At 43.3% G+C, this 16,527-nt stretch overlaps 1 long non-coding RNA gene across 3 annotated transcripts in view; it reads right to left on the minus strand.

Annotated features, from left to right (window-relative positions):
* Positions 1 to 1,638: 1,638 nt before the first annotated feature.
* The window catches only part of LOC133613301 (uncharacterized), a 136,057-nt gene continuing 121,168 nt past the window's right edge, over positions 1,639 to 16,527 (minus strand). For 2 of the 3 annotated variants that reach the window (XR_009816432.1, XR_009816433.1), the window contains one exon: positions 1,639 to 2,118. This is a non-coding gene — a long non-coding RNA (uncharacterized lncRNA). Of the gene's footprint in view, positions 2,119 to 4,801; positions 6,275 to 16,527 lie in introns of those variants that run through there. The other variant, XR_012050789.1, reaches the window with a different exon arrangement.

Here is a 16,527-nt window from a genome sequence, read left to right on the forward strand (position 1 = left end):
TTTATTATATCATCATTTATCAAAATATTAAAAAATATTAAAAAATAAAATACATTTCTTGATACACATGTTTAAAAAAAAATATATGAATTTACTTGTATCAAGAAATGTATTTTATTTAAAAAATAAAATAAAATAAAAATATTTACAAATACAAAATATTTTTTCATGTAATTACCCCTTTTTTTAAATTGTTATTAATTTTAAGAAATTGATGTGGAATATTCAACACAGTTTTACTAATTTAATCATACATAAGATACACATGTTTAAAAAAAAAAAAAAGAATTTACTTGTATCTTATGTATGATTAAATTAGTAAAACTGAAATGACCAACTCCAAATATCTATTCCTAGGGTTAAAATTGGCATGTTTTTAGGCGGGTTAAAAATAAAGTTATAGTTTTGTTTTATTATATCATCATTTATCAAAATATTAAAAAATATTAAAAAATAAAATACATTTCTTGATTCACATGTTTAAAAAAAAAAATGAATTTACTTGTATCAAGAAATGTATTTTATTTAAAAAAATAAATAAAATAAAAATATTTACAAATACAAAATATTTTTTCATGTAATTACCCCTTTTTTAAAATTTGTATTAATTTTAAGAAATTGATGTGAAATATTCAACACAGTTTTACTAATTTAATCATACATAAGATACACATGTTTAAAAAAAATATGAATTTACTTGTATCTTATGTATGATTAAATTAGTAAAACTGAAATGACCAACTCCAAATATCTATTCCTAGGGTTAAAATTGGCATGTTTTTAGGCGGGTTAAAAATAATGTTATAGTTTTGTTTTATTATATCATCATTTATCAAAATATTAAAAAATATTAAAAAATAAAATACATTTCTTGATACACATGTTTAAAAAAAAAAAAAAGAATTTACTTGTATCAAGAAATGTATTTTATTTAAAAAAATAAATAAAATAAAAATATTTACAAATAAATACAAAATATTTTTTCATGTAATTACCCCTTTTTTAAAATTTGTATTAATTTTAAGAAATTGATGTGGAATATTCAACACAGTTTTACTAATTTAATCATACATAAGATACACATGTTTAAAAAAAAAATATGAATTTACTTGTATCTTATGTATGATTAAATTAGTAAAACTGAAATGACCAACTCCAAATATCTATTCCTAGGGTTAAAATTGGCATGTTTTTAGGCGGGTTAAAAATAAAGTTATAGTTTTGTTTTATTATATCATCATTTATCAAAATATTAAAAAATAAAATAAATTTCTTGATACACATGTTTAAAAAAAAAAAAAGAATTTACTTGTATCAAGAAATGTATTTTATTTAAAAAAATAAATAAAATAAAAATATTTACAAATACAAAATATTTTTTCATGTAATTACCCCTTTTATAAAAATTTGTATTAATTTTAAGAAATTGATGTGGAATATTCAACACCGTTTTACTAATTTAATCATACATAAGATACACATGTTTTAAAAAAAATATGAATTTACTTGTATCTTATGTATGATTAAATTAGTAAAACTGTGTTGAATATTCCACATCAATTTCTTAAAATTAATACAAATTTAAAAAAAAGGGGTAATTACATGAAAAAATATTTTGTATTTGTAAATATTTTTATTTTATAATCATAAAAAATGAATCCTTTAGATAAAGTGAATCGGAAGAACATCTTTCAATGACTGAAGCATTAAAATAGCATCACTCTTGTTACCGTGGTAACCATGTATCACCTGCTTAATTGGCCTGGTTGGACCTCACATCCAACGTTGTTCATTTTAAGCCACAATTCATGAACTTCACTAAAAAAATGTACTTGGAACCCGCAGGGGGAGCCAAGGAGCAAAAGCATCCAATTGTCCCTTACTTCTTTAGCTTTTGTCGCGCTTACGAGACATTTAATCATCTCCTCCTTTGTCTTCCTTTACACACAAATTCCGCTTCCCTGAGTTGAAAGTGCCGTGGGAAATGTGTGATGTTTGCAGCGGAGGCGTCTTGGCCGCCTTCCAGCTCATTGTGCTTCACTTACGGACTTGTCTGGGAACGCCGCGGCGGCTTTTACCTCGCCGTACGAGACAGATGCCAAGCGCTACATCCGAGACCTGCCGACACATACCAACATGTAAGGTGCGCATGGGCTTAGAGTAGTGTTGTCCCGATACCAAAATTATTCTGATACTTATCGGTACTTTTCTAAATAAAGGGGGCCACAAAAAAAATTGCATTACTGGCTTTATTTTAGCAAAAAAATCTTTGGGTACATTAAACATATGTTCCTTATTGCATTTTAGTCCTTAAATAAAATAGTGAACATACAAGACAACTTGTCTTTTAGTAGTAAGTAAACAAACAAAGACTCCTAATTAGTCTATGCAGTAACATATTGTGTCATTTATACACCTATTATTTTGTACACATCATTAAGGACTGGTGGTAGAAAATGAATTATTAATCTACTTGTTCATTTACTGTTAATATCTGCTTACTTTCTCTTTTAACATGTTCTATCTACACTTCTGTTAAAATGTAATAATCACTTATTCTTCTGTTGTTTCATACTTTGCATTAGTTTTGGATGATACCACACATTTGGGCATACTTGCCAACCTTGAGACCTCCGATTTCGGGAGGTGGGGGGAGGGGGGTGGGCGTGGTCGAGGTGGTTGGTTGGGGGCGTGGCTAAAAGGGGAGGAGTATATTTACAGCTAGAATTCACCAAGTCAAGTATTTCATATATATATATATATATATATATATATATATTAGAGATGCGCGGATAGGCAATTATTTCATCCGCAACCGCATCAGAAAGTCGTCAACCATCCGCCATCCACCCGATGTAACATTTGATCAGAACCGCACCCGCCCGTTGTTATATATCTAATATAGACGATGCAAGGCATTAGTGAGGTTATAAAGCTTTTGCCTGTTAAAGAAAGGAGACTGATCCAATGCAGCAGAGACATTCGCGTGCCACGCTGTCACGACCCAGACGCACACCAGTGCGCAATCGTATGGGAGCCGCGCTGAGCGCACCTCCAAGCGCGTCTCGCTGCCGGCGACGGCCGGGTATATGGGCCCGACGCTCCAGCGCCATCCATTTTCAGGGCTAGTTGATTCGGCAGGTGGGTTGTTACACACTCCTTAGCGGGTTCCGACGTCCATGGCCACCGTCCTAGCTGCTGTCTATATCAACCAGGGTGAGCCCCACCCCTTTCGTGAGCGCACTGCGCGCGGAGTGACCCCTGTTACGCGCCCCCGGCAACAGGGGTGGCGGGCAGGTAAGCTGCGCGGGCGGAGTGCGCGGAGTGACCCCTGTTAGGAGCCCCCGGCAGATGACATGGCACCCCAAACCATCGCCCAACCATGCAAATTTTGCATTTCCTTTGGAAATCGAGGTCCCAAGAGTCTGGAGGAAGACAGGAGAGGCACAGGATCCACGTTGCCTGAAGTCTAGTGTAAAGTTTCCACCATCAGTGATGGTTTGGGGTGCCATGTCATCTGCTGGTGTCGGTCCACTCTGTTTCCTGAGATCCAGGGTCAACGCAGCCGTCTACCAGCAAGTTTTAGAGCACTTCATGCTTCCTGCTGCTGACCTGCTCTATGGAGATGGAGATTTCAAGTTCCAACAGGACTTGGCGCCTGCACACAGCGCAAAATCTACCCGTGCCTGGTTTACGGACCATGGTATTTCTGTTCTAAATTGGCCCGCCAACTCCCCTGACCTTAGCCCCATAGAAAATCTGTGGGGTATTGTGAAAAGGAAGATGCAGAATGCCAGACCCAAAAACGCAGAAGAGTTGAAGGCCACTATCAGAGCAACCTGGGCTCTCATAACACCTGAGCAGTGCCAGAAACTCATCGACTCCATGCCACGCCGCATTAACGCAGTAATTGAGGCAAAAGGAGCTCCAACCAAGTATTGAGTATTGTACATGCTCATATTTTTCATTTTCATACTTTTCAGTTGGCCAACATTTCTAAAAATCCCTTTTTTGTATTAGCCTTAAGTAATATTCTAATTTTGTGACACACGGAATTTTGGATTTTCATTTGTTGCCACTTCAAATCATCAAAATTAAATGAAATAAACATTTGAATGCATCAGTCTGTGTGCAATGAATAAATATAATGTACAAGTTACACCTTTTGAATGCAATTACTGAAATAAATCAAGTTTTTCAAAATATTCTAATTTACTGGCTTTTACCTGTATATATTTCCCAATTGGTTTAACTGCCACCCGCCTGAATCTATTTAAAATCTTTTTTTTAAAATTTCATCCGCCCGATCCGCGGATAATCCACGGACTCCGCGGTTGTGCCCGCAAACCGCGCATCTCTAGTACCGTTACACCCCTATCTACTGTACAACCCTTGCTTATGGTTGGGGTTCGCTTTGGAACCAACCCTGAGGTCAGATTTGTGTTTTAGTCCCCCGCCATTTTGATTGAAATGATGTTAAGGACCACATTTCAATTCCACGTCCGAGGTACTCGAACACCAATCTGGCGCCCTAGGCAAGATGGCGCCCCCCCACATCGGCAGTGAAGTGTATATACTCACAAGAAACTTGTGAGTATATACGCCATGCCGGGGCGGCATGGCGTATATATATGTAGTGGGTAGAGCAACCGTGCCAGAAACCTGAGGGTTGCAGGTTCGCTCCCCGCCTCTTACCATCCAAAAATCGCTGCTGTTGTGTCCTTGGGCGGGACACTTCACCCTTTGCCCCCGGTGCCACTCACACTGGTAAACTGAATGATAAATGATAGGTGGTGGTCGGAGGCGCCGTTGGCGCAAATTGCAGCCACGCTCCCGTCAGTCTACCCCAGGGCAGCTGTGGCTATGAAAGTAGCTTACCACCACCAGGTGTGAATGACTGATGGGTTCTACATGTAAAGCGACTTTGGGTACTTAGAAAAGCACTATATAAATCCCAGTTATTATTATTATTATTAAGAAACTGAATAGCTTTGTCTTTGACCTTTTTTTTTTTACTTACAACTATACCTAATATATAAAGGGGTGGAAAAGTGACTATTACCTGCAGGGCAAACATTAGCTAACCAGAAGGCAATAACAATGTAAACAAAAAACACCTGCTTAAAAGATCTAATACAAATGTCCCTGAGGAATGTAAGGTGGGAGTACTGTAATTACCTAACGTTACATTATTATTTTCCATAACAATTTAGCCCCCTCCAACAATATTAACCCGACGTTAAAACAGAACTAGCTATTTATTGATTAGCAATTGCCGAATCATGTAACATTAGCTTAATGCTAAAAAGCCAGGTTACTATCACATTCTGTAACAGACAAATAATTTCATGTAGGCTAACGTTACCTACCTGCTACCTCTTGTCTTTTTCTCGTTTCTCCTCCTCTTCTTTTCTCTTTTTTTCTTCCCTGGGCACCTGACAGTTTTGGCCGTTTTGACATCTTGTGTTGATTTTTTTGATGTGGTAACGTCCAAAAAGAGTCATGATACGGGAAGGGGGCGGGGCGTAATGTTGTAACAAATAATATTTCTATTAAATAGGCTTTACTTTGCATTTTAATTAACGTGGGATTATTTTTTTGTATTTAGAAATAATAGTACCAACTTTTTTTTTTTTTTTTTTTTTTCTCCAACATTTGTGGCACTGGCGTGGCGCCCCCTGATGGACGGCGCCCTTAGCATTTGCCTATACGGCCTATGCCACGGGCCGGCCCTGCTCGAACACATCGTCCTCCTCTCAGCGTGCCGCTTATAAGATCTCCTCCACGCCGACGCAAGGGTGACATCACGTGCTCGCAAACTGCTAGAAAGTGGGATTAATGTCTCCCCACTTTGGTTTGTTTACGAGTGTGTTGGGGGGGCTCAGGTGGGTGAGCGGCGTTCCAGCAAACAAGACGGTATGGTAAGCGAGCGGCCTCCTCCTGTGAGTTCCCGATGCCTCACGCTGATCCGTGTGTGAACGTTGCCAGACAGCTGGTGGCGGAGAGCGACGATGCTGAACACGGACGCAGAGAGAGAGAGAGAAGCATTCTGCCACTAAAATGAAATATCTCTTTATGTGGAGTGGAACGTCCTACTGTCACCCAAGATGAGCTTGACCCCCTTTTTTTCCCCCCTCCTATGATATTTTTGTACCTTCTTAAAGCCACATTCCTGCCCTCTGCTCACAGCGAGAAGCCCGACTCTGGTTCCCTCTCATGTGGTAGTCCTACTCGTGTCTTCATCACGGCTTCTCAGGACGTGGTGATCAGTGACCTGCGGCGAGGGTCGCAGCGGGTGAGGCGCTGACATTTTACTTAAACTTCTTGTACTGTGAATATAAGTCGCCGATGAATATGATAAGAAAAAGAAGGGGAAAAATGTCCCTGACTTACAAACCCCCGTTTCCATATGAGTTGGGAAATTGTGTTAGATGTAACCGGTAAGGTCTATTCGGGTGTACTGGAGAGGAGGAACAGATTGCGCAGATTTGGGAAATGAAGAAGCCTGCACCTGCGTTGCAAGTCGGGAAGGATTTCTTTGATGGCGAGGGCAATTTTTTGTACAGAATATGAGTACTAGTGTTGGGGGACGGCGTGGCGCAGTGGAAGAATGGCCGTGCGCGACCCGAGGGTCCCTGGTTCAATCCCCACCTAGTACCAACCTCGTCATGTCCGTTGTGTCCTGAGCAAGACACTTCACCCTTGCTCCTGATGGCTGCTGGTTAGCGCCTTGCATGGCAGCTCCCTCCATCAGTGTGTGAATGTGTGTGTGAATGGGTAAATGTGGAAGTAGTGTCAAAGCGCTTTGAGTACCTTGAAGGTAGAAAAGCGCTATACAAGTACAACCCATTTATAGTCGAACCTCGGATTCAGGAGGAACAGTGTGGTTTCCGTCCTGGTCGTGGAACTGTGGACCAGCTCTATACTCTCGGCAGGGTCCTTGAGGGTGCATGGGAGTTTGCCCAACCAGTCTACATGTGCTTTGTGGACTTGGAGAAGGCATTCGACCGTGTCCCTCGGGAAGTCCTGTGGGGAGTGCTCAGAGAGTATCGGACTGTCTGATTGTGGCAGTCCGCTCCCTGTATGATCAGTGCCAGATCTTGGTCCGCATTGCCGGCAGTAAGTCGGACACGTTTCCAGTGACGGTTGGACTCCGCCAAGGCTGCCCTTTGTCACCGATTCTGTTCATAACTTTTATGGACAGAATTTCTAGGCGCAGTCAAGGCGTTGAGGGGGATCTGGTTTGGTGGCTGCAGGATTAGGTCTCTGCTTTTTGCAGATGATGTGGTCCTGATGGCTTCATCCGGCCAGGATCTTCAGCTCTCACTGGATCGGTTCGGCAGCCGAGTGTGAAGCGACTGGGATGAGAATCAGCACCTCCAAGTCCGAGTCCATGGTTCTCGCCCGGAAAAGGGTGGAGTGCCATCTCCGGGTTGGGGAGGAGACCCTGCCCCAAGTGGAGGAGTTCAAGTACCTCGGAGTCTTGTTCACGAGTGAGGGAAGAGTGGATGGTGAGATCGACAGGCGGCGTTTTCAGTAATGCGGACGCTGTATCGATCCGTTGTGGTGAAGAAGGAGCTGAGCCGGAAGGCAAAGCTCTCAATTTACCGGTCGATCTACGTTCCCATCCTCACCTATGGTCATGAGCTTTGGGTTATGACCGAAAGGACAAGATCACGGGTACAAGCGGCCCAAATGAGTTTCCTCCGCCGGGTGGCGGGGCTCTCCCTTAGAGATAGGGTGAGAAGCTCTGTCATCCGGGGGAGCTCAAAGTAAAGCCGCTGCTCCTCCACATGGAGAGGAGCCAGATGAGGTGGTTCGGGCATCTGGTCAGGATGCCACCCGATCGCCTCCCTCGGGAGGTGTTTAGGGCACGTCCGACCGGTAGGAGGCCGCGGGGAAGACCCAGGACACGTTGGGAAGACTATGTCTCCCGGCTGGCCTGGGAACGCCTCGGGGTCCCACAGGAAGAGCTGGACGAAGTGGCTGGGGCGAGGGAAGTCTGGGCTTCCCTGCTTAGGCTGCTGCCCCCGCGACCCGACCTCGGATAAGCGGAAGAAGATGGATGGATGGATGGATAAACGGAATACAATGATTTGCAAATCCTTTTCAACCCATATTCAGTTGAATATGCTACAAAGACAACATAATAATTAGGGCCCGCATGGCCCATTGCATAAGGACTCCCAAAGGGAGTCCTTATGCAATGGGACATAAGGACCTATTGAATTTGTAAGGTTTTATTATTTATTCTTTTTCTTCCGCCGCCTCTTTGAGCACTAATTTGACCCACTTAACATGCTTCAAAACTCACCATATTTGACCCACACATCAGGACCTGCGAAAATTGTCTTTTAATAAAAAAAACGAACCGCAAAAATCAAAACTGCGCTCTAGCGCCCCCTAGGAAAAAAAAACTAGACTGCCTGTAACTCCCACTAGGAAGGTCGGAGAGACATGAAACAAAATCCTCTATGTAGGTTTGACTTAGACCTAGTTCTCATAATTGTATATCCTCGGGCAAAAATCAACAGGAAGTTGGCAATTCCCCCTTCAAGACAAAAAAGTACTAAAAACAGTCACTTTTGCCTCTTTGAGCTGTAATTTTATCCCCTCACCAAACTGAACGCACACATCAGGACTGGCAAACATTGCGATCTAAAAAAAAAAAAAACCTAACCCCAAATCTCAAAATTGCGCTCTACTGCAATTTTTTAATAAAACGCAAAAAAAAACTGCTCCTCGGAAGAAAAAAAATGACAAAACTGCCTGTAACTCCCACTGGGAAGGTCGGAGAGACATGAAACAAAATACTCTCTGTAGGTCTCACTTACACCTACATTTCATAAATTGACAACCCCCAGCAAAAATCTACAGGAAGTTTGCTATTCCCCCTTCAAAACAATTTTTTTGTAAAAACCGGTCACCTTCCTTCAAAAACGAACTCCTCTGACCACGTTTGTCGTTTCGGCTTCAAACTAACACAGGAGAGAGATTAAACCCTTGTGTATAAAATAACAGAACAGCGTTTTAATACCTGCTCCGGTTTTGATTTTATGACCCTTCAAAGACCCGCTGCGCTGATGCTGCTGCGCTGCTGTTTTTTTTAAGATGGCTGCTTAAAAGCAGGAAGCACCAACGTGCCCACACAATGCAGACAAGGTAGGTACACTAGACAAAAGTCTTGGGACACTTATGACTACCACCGGACAAAAGTATTGGGACACTTAGGCCGAAAACTGGACAAAAGTATTGGGACACTTGGGACTACAACTTGACAAAAGTATTGGGACACTTAGGACTACAACTTGCCAAAAATATTGGGACACTTGGGACTAAAACTGGACAAAAGTATTGGGACACTTAGGACTAGCACCTGCCAAATACGCGGGCCCGACCAACGCTGCTTGCAGCTTTAATTATTATTATTATTATTCCGCAACTTTGCGCTGTAATTTGACCCCCTTAACATACTTCAAAACTCACCAAATTTTACACACACATCAGTAATATACGGCAAAACTTTTTATCAAAAAACCAAACCTCAAAACTCAAAATTGCGCTCTAGCGCCCCCCAGGGGAAAAAAAACTAGACTGCCTGTAACACCCACTAGGAAGGTCGGAGAGACATGAAACCTTTATGTAGGTGTGACTTAGACCTAGATTTCATACTAGTATATTCTCGGGCAAAAATCAACAGGAAGTTGGCAATTCCCCCTTCAAGACAAAAAAGTACTAAAAACAGTCACTTTTGCCTCTTTGAGCTGTAATTTGACCCCCTCACCAAACTGAACGCACACATCAGGACTGGCAAACATTGCGATCTAAAAAAAAAAACCTAACCCCAAATCTCAAAATTGCACTCTACTGCAATTTTTTAATAAAACGCAAAAAAAAACTGCTCCTCGGAAGAAAAAAATGACAAACCTGCCTGTAACTCCCACTGGGAAGGTCGGAGAGACATGGAACAAAAACCTCTATGTAGGTCTCACTTAGACCTACATTTCATAAATTGACAACCCCCAGCAAAAATCAACAGGAAGTTTGCTATTCCCCCTTCAAAACAATTTGTTTGTAAAAACCGGTCACCTTCCTTCAAAAACGAACTCCTCTGAGCGCGTTTGTCGTTTCGCCTTCAAACTAACACAGGAGAGAGATTAAACCCTTGTGTATAAAATAACAGAACAGCGTTTTAATACTTGCTCCGGTTTTGATTTTATGACCCTTCAAAGACCCGCTGCGCTGATGCTGCTGCGCTGCTGTTTTTTTAAGATGGCTGCTTAAAAGCAGGAAGCACCAACGTGCCCACACAATGCAGACAAGGTAGGTACACTAGACAAAAGTCTTGGGACACTTCAGACTAAAAGTAGACAAAAGTATTGGGACACTTAGGACTAGCACCTGCCAAATATGCGGGCCCGACCAATGCTGCTTGCAGCTTTAATTAACTTAGAATTTCATGGCTGCAACACGTGCCAAAGTAGTTGGGAAAGGGCATGTTGATTGGTGAAACGTCACCAGTGACTGCATTTGATTGGTGAAACGGAGTCAAACGTCACCAGTGACTGCATTTGATTGGTGAAATCGAGTCAAACGTCACCAGTGACTGTATTTGATTGGTGAAACGGAGTCAAACGTCACCAGTGACTGCATTTGATCGGTGAAACGGAGTCAAGCGTCACCAGTGACTGTATTTGATTGGTGAAAAGGAGTCAAACGTCACCAGTGACTGCATTTGATTGGTGAAACGGAGTCAAACGTCACCAGTGACTGCATTTGATCGGTGAAACGGAGTCAAACGTCACCAGTGACTGCATTTGATCGGTGAAACGGAGTCAAACGTCACCAGTGACTGCATTTGATTGGTGAAACGGAGTCAAGCGTCACCATTGACTGCATTTGATTGGTGAAACGGAGTCAAACGTCACCAGTGACTGCATTTGATTGGTGAAACGGAGTCAAGCGACACCAGTGACTGCATTTGATTGGTGAAACGGAGTCAAACGTCACCAGTGACTGCATTTGATTGGTGAAACGGAGTCAAACGTCACCAGTGACTGCATTCGATTGGTGAAACTGAGTCAAACGTCACCAGTGACTGCATTCGATTGGTGAAACGGAGTCAAACGTCACCAGTGACTGCATTTGATTGGCGAAACGGAGTCAAACGTCACCAGTGACTGCATTTGATTGGGGAAACGGAGTCAAACGTCACCAGTGACTGTATTTGATTGGGGAAACGGAGTCAGACGTCACCAGTGACTGTATTTGATTGGTGAAACGGAGTCAAACGTCACCAGTGACTGCATTTGATTGGCGAAACGGAGTCAAACGTCACCAGTGACTGCATTTGATTGGTGAAACGGAGTCAAACGTCACCAGTGACTGCATTTGATTGGTGAAACGGAGTCAAACGTCACCAGTGACTGCATTTGATTGGTGAAACGGAGTCAAACGTCACCAGTGACTGTATTTGATTGGTGAAATCGAGTCAAACGTCACCAGTGACTGCATTTGATTGGTGAAACGGAGTCAAACGTCACCAGTGACTGCATTTGATTGGTGAAACGGAGTCAAACGTCACCAGTGACTGTATTTGATTGGTGAAACGGAGTCAAACGTCACCAGTGACTGCATTTGATTGGTGAAACGGAGTCAAACGTCACCAGTGACTGTATTTGATTGGTGAAACGGAGTCAAACGTCACCAGTGACTGCATTTGATTGGTGAAACGGAGTCAGACGTCACCAGTGACTGTATTTGATTGGTGAAACGGAGTCAGACGTCACCAGTGACTGTATTTGATTGGTGAAACGGAGTCAGACGTCACCAGTGACTGTATTTGATTGGTGAAACGGAGTCAGACGTCACCAGTGACTGTATTTGATTGGTGAAACGGAGTCAGACGTCACCAGTGACTGCATTTGATTGGTGAAACGGAGTCAGACGTCACCAGTGACTGCATTTGATTGGTGAAACGGAGTCAAACGTTACCAGTGACTGCATTTGATTGGTGAAACGGAGTCAAACGTCACCAGTGACTGCATTTGATCGGTGAAACGGAGTCAAACGTCACCAGTGACTGCATTTGATTGGTGAAACGGAGTCAAACGTCACCAGTGACTGTATTTGATTGGTGAAATCGAGTCAAACGTCACCAGTGACTGCATTTGATTGGTGAAACGGAGTCAAACGTCACCAGTGACTGCATTTGATTGGTGAAACGGAGTCAAACGTCACCAGTGACTGTATTTGATTGGTGAAACGGAGTCAAACGTCACCAGTGACTGCATTTGATTGGTGAAACGGAGTCAAACGTCACCAGTGACTGTATTTGATTGGTGAAACGGAGTCAAACGTCACCAGTGACTGCATTTGATTGGTGAAACGGAGTCAGACGTCACCAGTGACTGTATTTGATTGGTGAAACGGAGTCAGACGTCACCAGTGACTGCATTTGATTGGTGAAACGGAGTCAAACGTCACCAGTGACTGCATTTGATTGGTGAAACGGAGTCAAACGTCACCAGTGACTGCATTTGATTGGCGAAACGGAGTCAAACGTCACCAGTGACTGCATTTGATTGGTGAAACGGAGTCAAACGTCACCAGTGACTGCATTTGATTGGTGAAACGGAGTCAAACGTCACCAGTGACTGTATTTGATTGGTGAAACGAAGTCAGACGTCACCAGTGACTGCATTTGATTGGTGAAACGGAGTCAAACGTCACCAGTGACTGCATTTGATTGGTGAAACGAAGTCAGACGTCACCAGTGACTGCATTTGATTGGTGAAACGGAGTCAAACGTCACCAGTGACTGCATTTGATTGGTGAAACGAAGTCAGACGTCACCAGTGACTGCATTTGATTGGTGAAACGGAGTCAAACGTCACCAGTGACTGCATTTGATTGGTGAAACGGAGTCAAACGTCACCAGTGACTGCATTTGATTGGTGAAACGGAGTCAAACGTCACCAGTGACTGTATTTGATTGGGGAAACGGAGTCAGACGTCACCAGTGACTGTATTTGATTGGTGAAACGGAGTCAAACGTCACCAGTGACTGCATTTGATTGGCGAAACGGAGTCAAACGTCACCAGTGACTGCATTTGATTGGGGAAACGGAGTCAAACGTCACCAGTGACTGTATTTGATTGGGGAAACGGAGTCAAACGTCACCAGTGACTGCATTTGATTGGCGAAACGGAGTCAAACGTCACCAGTGACTGCATTTGATCGGTGAAACGGAGTCAAACGTCACCAGTGACTGCATTTGATTGGCGAAACGGAGTCAAACGTCACCAGTGACTGCATTTGATTGGCGAAACGGAGTCAAACGTCACCAGTGACTGCATTTGATTGGGGAAACGGAGTCAAACGTCACCAGTGACTGTATTTGATTGGGGAAACGGAGTCAGACGTCACCAGTGACTGTATTTGATTGGTGAAACGGAGTCAAACGTCACCAGTGACTGCATTTGATTGGCGAAACGGAGTCAAACGTCACCAGTGACTGCATTTGATTGGGGAAACGGAGTCAAACGTCACCAGTGACTGTATTTGATTGGGGAAACGGAGTCAGACGTCACCAGTGACTGTATTTGATTGGTGAAACGGAGTCAAACGTCACCAGTGACTGCATTTGATTGGCGAAACGGAGTCAAACGTCACCAGTGACTGCATTTGATTGGTGAAACGGAGTCAAACGTCACCAGTGACTGCATTTGATTGGTGAAACGGAGTCAAACGTCACCAGTGACTGCATTTGATTGGTGAAACGGAGTCAAACGTCACCAGTGACTGTATTTGATTGGTGAAACGAAGTCAAATGTCACCAGTGACTGTATTTGATTGGTGAAACGGAGTCAAACGTCACCAGTGACTGCATTTGATTGGTGAAACGGAGTCAAACGTCACCAGTGACTGCATTTGATTGGTGAAATGGAGTCAAACGTCACCAGTGACTGCATTTGATTGGTGAAACGGAGTCAAACGTCACCAGTGACTGCATTTGATTGGTGAAACGGAGTCAAACGTCACCAGTGACTGCATTTGATTGGTGAAACGGAGTCAAACGTCACCAGTGACTGCATTTGATTGGTGAAACGGAGTCAAACGTCACCAGTGACTGCATTTGATTGGCGAAACGGAGTCAAGCGTCACCAGTGACTGCATTTGATTGGCGAAACGGAGTCAAACGTCACCAGTGACTGCATTTGATTGGCGAAACGGAGTCAAACGTCACCAGTGACTGCATTTGATTGGTGAAACGGAGTCAAACGTCACCAGTGACTGTATTTGATTGGTGAAACGGAGTCAAGCGACACCAGTGACTGCATTTGATTGGTGAAACTGAGTCAAACGTCACCAGTGACTGCATTTGATTGGTGAAACGGAGTCAAGCGTCACCAGTGACTGCATTTGATTGGTGAAACGGAGTCAAACGTCACCAGTGACTGTATTTGATTGGTGAAACGGAGTCAAACGTCACCAGTGACTGTATTTGATTGGTGAAACGGAGTCAAACGTCACCAGTGACTGCATTTGATCGGTGAAACGGAGTCAGACGTCACCAGTGACTGCATTTGATTGGTGAAACGGAGTCAAACGTCACCAGTGACTGTATTTGATTGGTGAAACGGAGTCAAACGTCACCAGTGACTGCATTTGATTGGTGAAACGGAGTCAAACGTCACCAGTGACTGTATTTGATTGGTGAAACGGAGTCAAACATCACCAGTGACTGTATTTGATTGGTGAAACGGAGTCAAACGTCACCAGTGACTGCATTTGATTGGTGAAACGGAGTCAAACGTCACCAGTGACTGTATTTGATTGGTGAAACGGAGTCAAACATCACCAGTGACTGTATTTGATTGGTGAAACGGAGTCAGACGTCACCAGTGACTGCGTTTGATCGGTGAAACGGAGTCAAACGTCACCAGTGACTGCATTTGATCGGTGAAACGGAGTCAGACGTCACCAGTGACTGCATTTGATTGGTGAAACGGAGTCAAACGTCACCAGTGACTGCATTTGATTGGTGAAACGGAGTCAAACGTCACCAGTGACTGCATTTGATTGGTGAAACGGAGTCAAACGTCACCAGTGACTGCATTTGATTGGTGAAACGAAGTCAAACGTCACCAGTGACTGCATTTGATTGGTGAAACGGAGTCAAACGTCACCAGTGACTGTATTTGATTGGTGAAACAGAGTCAAACGTCACCAGTGACTGCATTTGATTGGCGAAACGGAGTCAAACGTCACCAGTGACTGCATTTGATTGGTGAAACGGAGTCAAACGTCACCAGTGACTGCATTTGATTGGTGAAACGGAGTCAAACGTCACCAGTGACTGCATTTGATTGGTGAAACGAAGTCAAACGTCACCAGTGACTGCATTTGATTGGTGAAACGGAGTCAAACGTCACCAGTGACTGTATTTGATTGGTGAAACAGAGTCAAACGTCACCAGTGACTGCATTTGATTGGTGAAACGGAGTCAAACGTCACCAGTGACTGTATTTGATTGGTGAAACGGAGTCAAACGTCACCAGTGACTGCATTTGATTGGTGAAACGGAGTCAAACGTCACCAGTGACTGCATTTGATTGGTGAAACGGAGTCAAACGTCACCAGTGACTGCATTTGATTGGTGAAACGGAGTCAAGCGTCACCAGTGACTGCGTTTGATTGGTGAAACGGAGTCAAACGTCACCATTAAAACTACTCTTAGAAGTACAATTTATCCCAAAAGTTACTCAAGTAGATGTAACGGAGTAAAGGTAGCGTGTTACTACCCACCGCTGGTAAAGAGCAGCTGTTTAGTTGGACTACAAGGAGTGACTTTAAGTTGACATAATTGCTGTGAATCAATTGTTTACAGTCAAATCAGCAGCTATTAAGCTGCCTAATAAACGGAAGAAAAACTCCCTTGAATTTAATAAATGTCATGGTGTAGGTTTATGTTTTAATTCCCGGCTAATTTCCAGGCTAACTGGCGAAATGAGATTCAATTAGTTAATTAAGCACAATCCAGCTGCGTGCCATCTCGCCACACCGGGGGGGGGACGTCTCCCCGCACACCGCCGCTTTTTAAGCCCCTCTGCGCTAATTATCACAGTGACATTATCAGCCTGGGCCGAGGCTTCTCTCGCCTACTTTGAGCGACGTTACGAGATGCCAGCGCTTGCATCGCATTGCGCCGAGTTATGAGCAAAATGTCTATATCGGCTCACGTGCAAAAGTAAACAAATGTCTGCAGGACCACGGCAGAGAGAGAGGCAGGAGTGAGACGATGAGGATGTTTGCTGTTTTATGGCGATACAAAGCGGTGCCGTGGATAACAACAAAGATGTATCCTGTGTGCTGCTGTAGGAGAGACCACACAAATGTCCATGTTCTGTAAACACACGCGGCCAACTGTCAGGTGCAAACACTGTTGACATCTATTAATCAGACAAGAAGCAAGGAATCAATCAGAGACAGAGTTCAATTTAGCTCATTATTGGTTTAAGCAT

The sequence above is a fragment of the Nerophis lumbriciformis genome, linkage group LG13 (assembly GCF_033978685.3).
Source record: "Nerophis lumbriciformis linkage group LG13, RoL_Nlum_v2.1, whole genome shotgun sequence".
NCBI classification, from domain to species: Eukaryota; Metazoa; Chordata; class Actinopteri; order Syngnathiformes; family Syngnathidae; genus Nerophis; species Nerophis lumbriciformis.